Genomic DNA, 6,292 nt, shown 5'->3' with positions numbered 1-6,292 from the left:
TCTTTTTCTCCCTGCACCTTCTTGACACCTCTTTGCCTGTGTGCCTTTAGCCTGAGGGCATGCAGCAAAGCCCACCCAGCACGTAGGCTGTGGGGTGTCTAACAAGCACCTTTATCTCCTGTCTCAGTCCTGCACCTGAAATGTTCTGTTTTCACTTCCCAGATCTGGCAAGGAGGCTTGGACTCCTGCTTTTCTAACAGCTGGGGGTATGACAGGGGAGCGGGGGTGGCACAGAGCAAGGACCTGGCCCTGGGCATGTCGCTCCCTGGAGCTTCCAGCTCTATTTCAACTGAGGCGTCAGCTCCCACCTTGCAGTGCTCCCTTGGGGCCTTCCTTTCTGTAACTAATTGCTGCTTTTGGTGTGACTTGCTCTGATTTCACCAAGTGGTTGCAAGTCATAGGACAAATGCCACTGGAGGAGGTGCAAGACCAGAGCTACTGCCACAGACTGAAGCCCCAACGTGAGGGATGGGTCCTGGAACTCTGACTGGAGCACATGTGGCACCAGGTGTGTGAGGGCATTAGTGTAGGTTTCTGGGTCAAGCTTTTGCTAGAAATACAGCCTCTGGGTGGGGACCTGGCTCTGTTTGAACAGATGGGAGCGGCTGCACATTTTATAGTACATGCTACTGTCATCCCTCACCTCTGACAAGTTTGCTTTTGTCCCCAAAGAGATAACTGAAGGGCTGTATCCTGTATCTCAGGCTTAAACCTGTTTGCTTTTGGCCTTTCCAGCTGCTCTAACCCTGGGACAATCCCTCCTCCCTGCGGAAGAAGAAATGCAAGTAGATCACAGGCAGTGTCTTTCTTCTCCCGTGGGACACGTGCCTGTGCATTGTGTAAGGGGAGAGGCCTTGCACTTGGTGGCCTGGCCACCATTGCTGGTCAGAGCCAAATAAGAGCCCGGGTGAGGATAGGGACAGGCAGGACTGACAGCGGAGCTCTCAGTTCTCATGGCAAGGGAGAAGCCTTGCTGCTGAAATGACACCTGGTGAGAGCAGGGCGTGATGGCACACTGCCCACCCAGGGACAGAGCCAGGAACAGCAGATCAGAGAGGCGGGTAAGAGCTGCACACTTCTTGGACACGATGTGCCTGCTTGCTGGGTACACAATGGCATGAGAAACTTTCCCTTTCTTCTTAGAAATAAGCTTTTTTTATTTTATTTTTTGTGTGTGTGTGTGTGTGTGTGTAATACCTCAGACATTAATCCTCAACTGAACTGCAGATGCCATTCTCGTTAAGAATCTGTGTCTTCCTTCAAAACGATAAAATAAAACACAGAACACCTCTCCCTTCATCCAAGAGCATCAGGTGCATTTCCAGTGTGGTTCCATTGTGATCAGTGACCTGCAAAACCAGTGTCTTCTTGTTGCTTTGGACAGCTTTCCTACTCTGCAGCCACTGTGTACAGCATCACAAGCAAACACATCACTTTGTGTTTTTACTCCTACCCACCTGCAGAAATATTGTTCCTGAAAGATAGTTTATCCTCGCACTCTAGTCTTCTTGATATTAAGCTCCTATCCAAAATAAGTATGTGAAGGCTGCTTGGCAGGACCTTTCTTACAGTTACAGTTGGGGATAAAGAGGAAGGATTCAACCACCTTACCCAGTCCTGGTATGCAATCAAAGGGCCCCCAGAGCACCACCACTACCCTTTGCAAACTAAACAGGCTTGCTAAGAAGATTGCTAAGACACTTAAACCAAAATCCCACAATGATTTTGTTATTTTTTTTTTCCCACTAGACATGCACTCCAATGAATTTTCAATTCCAATGAATTCAACTCCAGTGAATGCAATGAATTAAAACTCAGCATATGTGGGAAAGAGGGTTTGGGTACTTAAATATTTCCGATGTGGTGGTTTCCAATGCACACACTGCAGTGCTGAGCAGGTGAGGAGAAATACTTTGTCAAAAAATACTCTTTAACTTGTGAAAACTTCTCAGTTTCTACCATCCAAATTAGCTGAACAGAAATAGCAAGCAATTAAAACTGTATCTCAGTAGGATCAGAGCTGAAATTATACCTTTAACATATGAGGATTCTTAGTTGCAAAAACTTAGCAGTGAGAGAGAATTCCTGATGGGATGTGTACATAATATGAATTAAATTGCTGAACACAGGTAAAATGAAGAAAATGTCCTTGGAAGCTTGGAAGTTATTTCTGAAGTAAACAAAAGAAATGGGAAATTCCTTTTCATTTTTTTTGACATGTATGCAACTTCAAAATTAGGTATTATTTCACTCCAGTGTAATTTTCTTTAGTTGGTTCTGTTTCATTACGAAGTTATGTACTTTAATAGATACTCTTAGTACTACTTAGAGAATCTGAATGTTTCACTTATGTCTTAAAAACTGAAAATGTAAATTCTTTCGATAAAGACCTGTAGTGAAGTTAATCTATGGTGACACCTTGTGGGAAAACAAAACCTCAAACTTACTTGCCTAATATGATCTTCAGGTGTGATTGAAGGATGTGGGGGACACATTTTCTGATTTTTAACACTCAGTTTGTCACTCCTCCCATACTCCTTGATAGGACAATAACACAGAAAATTGTCATTTAGCAAGTTTGTGACTTTTAAGCAGAACAACATGAAGAGACACTTGAGTCCAGTTCTTCTGAAAAGTCAGAGAAAAAACAAATCTGTAACTGTTTTGCTCCTGATTTTTCCAAAGCCTTGTGCCAGCATTGACAATAGTACAAGGCAAATGTGTAAATCTGCTGGCTCAGAACAGTGGTTATTGCTTGATGGGGTCTTAATCTATAGCGCTTTCTTTAATGGATGATTAAAAATTAAAATGTTCACGCTTCTTTGAATTTGAGAACAGCATGAAATATTTGAACAAGCAGAAGATTGTACTGTGGTGCATAAGAAGGAGTTAGTAAATCATTGCATTTTACAGTCCAGCTTTTTGGGGAAATCTGATACTTCTTATGAAAGATTCAGAGAACACTCCAGCCTTTTGATTTTTACACCATGTTTAGGACCATTCAGCAATTTCCCTGTCTATAATCACAATGCCGAAACAATTTCTCTGTGAAGCTTGAGAAACTTTGTGATTAGTCTTGGATTCACAGCTTTTGCTGTTTCCCCCACTTCTTGCACCTTACCCTCCCAGTGGGTCTTGCAGCCTCCTCCTCTACCTAATCCCGGGCTCTCACAGAGTCTATTTGGAAAGCAAATTCCCAGCGGCCTGCTATGTTCAAAAGTGGCTTCGGCTTCTTGTGGCAGCAAAAATTTTCCATTCCCTTGTTCTCATCCATTTCTGCAATTAGGACACTACAAACTAGTAACCCATCTGTAAGGCCATGTCTGCTGAAACAGATGTTCTCATATCTGCTTGTGATCCTGCCAATCTGTTTTCAATATTCTGACCCTTTACTTAAGCCTCTGTTTTGACCGAAGGGGGATCAACCATCAATATCATTGTCTGCATTCAACAGAGGTTGGCTGGTCTGCTTTTTAACACTAACTCTCAAATCTGTGTCCCCAGCTAAGCAGGAGCAGAACAGTGCAGATGACAAATTGAAAAGACTCTTAAAAGCTATGAATAGATCATAACACCCTGGTGCTTAGCAATCTCTCGTAACGTGAAGTCAGTAGTGCTGTGTACCTGTGCAGACATGGCCTCTGCCTACTCCTTCAGAGAAAAACTGTGCAAAACCTCCAGATGGCATCTTCCTGAGCTTCCTTTGCTTTCCTTTTGGTGGGGAAACTTGGGACACAGCATCTCCTACCTCTAAGGACACAGAGAATAAAAACAAGAGCATGATGCTGAAAACATCCAGCCCAACCCTCCTGAAGGTGCCTCCTTAATGGAACTATACTTGCGTAATTAGGTGTTTGGAAAACACAGGCTTAAATCTGTAGCACTTTGGTGTTCAGATACACTGGAGGGGAAAAGCAAATAGAGATGCTACCAACATACGTATGTTTTCTGATTCACAGCAGGGATTTCTGCTGCAAATCTGTTTATGCAAATTCACTAATTCGGTTTTGACAGAACACATTTAAAATACAAGGACCTTATTTCTGTCTTTCAAAACTCATTTGAACCTAAATTTGTTTGATGCTAAGACGTCATTTCCCGGCTGTTCTGTCAGGTTTCTCTTGCCACTGGTGGGCTTGAAAGCTGAATAAAGAATATGCAGAATGGAAACTACATGCAATATAAATGATTATCAAGTACTAACTTGTTCATAATAAGCTTGCCCAAGCATCAGTCTTTCCAAAAAAAAAATAATAGCAAGCTGGATGTATTTAAGAAATGGGGTTTTACAGTCCCACAGAACTTGTGCCAGAAGTTGTCAATTTACTCTAAGCTGTGGTGTTCAGCTGAACATCATTTGGTACACTACCTTACTTGAGGATGGTGCAGAAACTATTCAGTGTATGAGAGTAGCTGTTATTTTAGAAACCTCTGAAGAGTCATTTGTGGAAACACCTCTGCCAGTGAAAATCTCCGTGATTGTGTGGGCTGGCAAATGAATTGCAAGCAATTGCTCTCCTTCGTGAATGGAGCCACACTGTGTATGCTGGATGGGAGAATAAGGAATGGGCCTGCAAATCTCTTTTACAGCTTTGCTTCCCAGTTTATATACACAATAAAATTTTAGACTCTGCAGTCATCTGTGCTGAAATGCAAAACACCTCGTTCCTTGCTGTAGTTTCAGTCTTCACTTGCCCTCATGGCTCAGCAGTGATTCGTGCAGAGATCTTTATATCCATGCCACACATGGAGAGGCATTGTCAGCTTAGAACAACGCTGATATTTTTGACCTTAGTTAATAATGGTGTTAATTAGCTCAGGCACAGCAGTGTGCTAACGGGGCTACAACTTTGTGACCCTTAGCTGTTACCTGCAAAGCACTGGCCTGTGCTTAGTGAATATAAGAGCACCTTGGTGAATATAAGAGCAATGTGTGCACTGCATTCCTTTACAGAGACTAGCCATGTCCTTCTCCATCTCTTAGGGAAACATGTTACAGCTAAACTCCTTGCTGAGCCTACTCTCTGAACAAGGCAGGTTTCCAAACACCCTTTCAAGAGTACGGGGCCTTTTGGGATGTATACGTAGGGAAGTTGTTGCAGCCTTTCAATACTTAAAAGGGGGCTTATAAGAAAGATCCCTAACGTTTGATTTCTGACATTATTTCTCATTTGGTAAAAGTCTCCAGGCCGAACATGTTTGGAAAGTACACAGCCAGTTAATAAATAAATAAATAAATAAAAATATTTGCCTTCAAAATGGAAGGGAAAAAAAAAAAGACCTCCTAGAAAAGAGAAAAGATGTGTACTTAGGTTCCACTGCATGTTAAGGCTTTTTAAGAGAGAAAAGAGCTATATAGTGCAAGGTTTTCTTCCTGCAGCCTCACAAACATAAAGAAAGCAAGGATTCATAAAATTAGGCAACAGGGATGTTTCCTACAACTTGCATGCATAGCACTCTGGAAAATGGCTTAAATTCCCTGAGGATGATGTGGATGAAAGAAGAAAAATGCAACAGCTCAAACAGGTCCTTTTCCCCTTATCATTTGTAAATGTAAAATAGACATCTCTTTGTGCGGTTTTAAAATATTTGCACTTTTGGGTGGAAGTAGGTATGCATGGATATAGCAAGAACTTGAGAACCCCAGGTGTCTCCTTTAGTTGCAATGAACTATCTTGACCATCCTTTGCTTACTGAGGAAAGAGTCCCATCTCTACGGAAGATGTAGCTTTGAAAGGCAAATACGAAAGTGTTTTCTGATGTTTTTTTTCTAAGATACGTGGAGCACAGATATTCTAAGCACCATTTTTTTCATAAACAGTTTTGGATTTGCGAGAGCATTACTGACTTTTAACCTAAAACTCACATTGGCTAACTTGCCATTGATTTAAAGGCAAAATTTGGGCATCTAAACCAACATTAGAGGCATAGGTTAAAATGGCCTAATATTTTTAAAGAACCCTTGTGCCACCTTTGGAGAAAGTTGTTCAGACACTACAATGGTAATCTAAGGACAAAAAGCTGAAGGGAAAACTTCAAAGCCTTAAGTCCAGTGTCATATCCTTGCATTTAGCACTTTTTTTCATTATTCAGGAAGAGGTTTCAAATATGACTATTCTGATGCTATCTAAAATTGACTTCCTTCATTACTGGAAAGTGAAGAGGGAGATGGATGGATGAGAGGGGCTTGCACACCTCAGTGCAACAGCTTTTGGGGGAGATTCCTCCCTTTCCAAGACAGTTATGAAGGAACTACTGTTCACTAATTTACAAACTATCCTTAGGGTGTCTC

Source organism: Netta rufina (assembly GCF_964035555.1).
Source record: "Netta rufina genome assembly, chromosome: 1".
Lineage (NCBI taxonomy): Eukaryota > Metazoa > Chordata > Aves > Anseriformes > Anatidae > Netta > Netta rufina.
The sequence above is the reverse complement of the archived record's forward strand: the minus strand, read 5'-3'. Positions refer to the sequence as shown.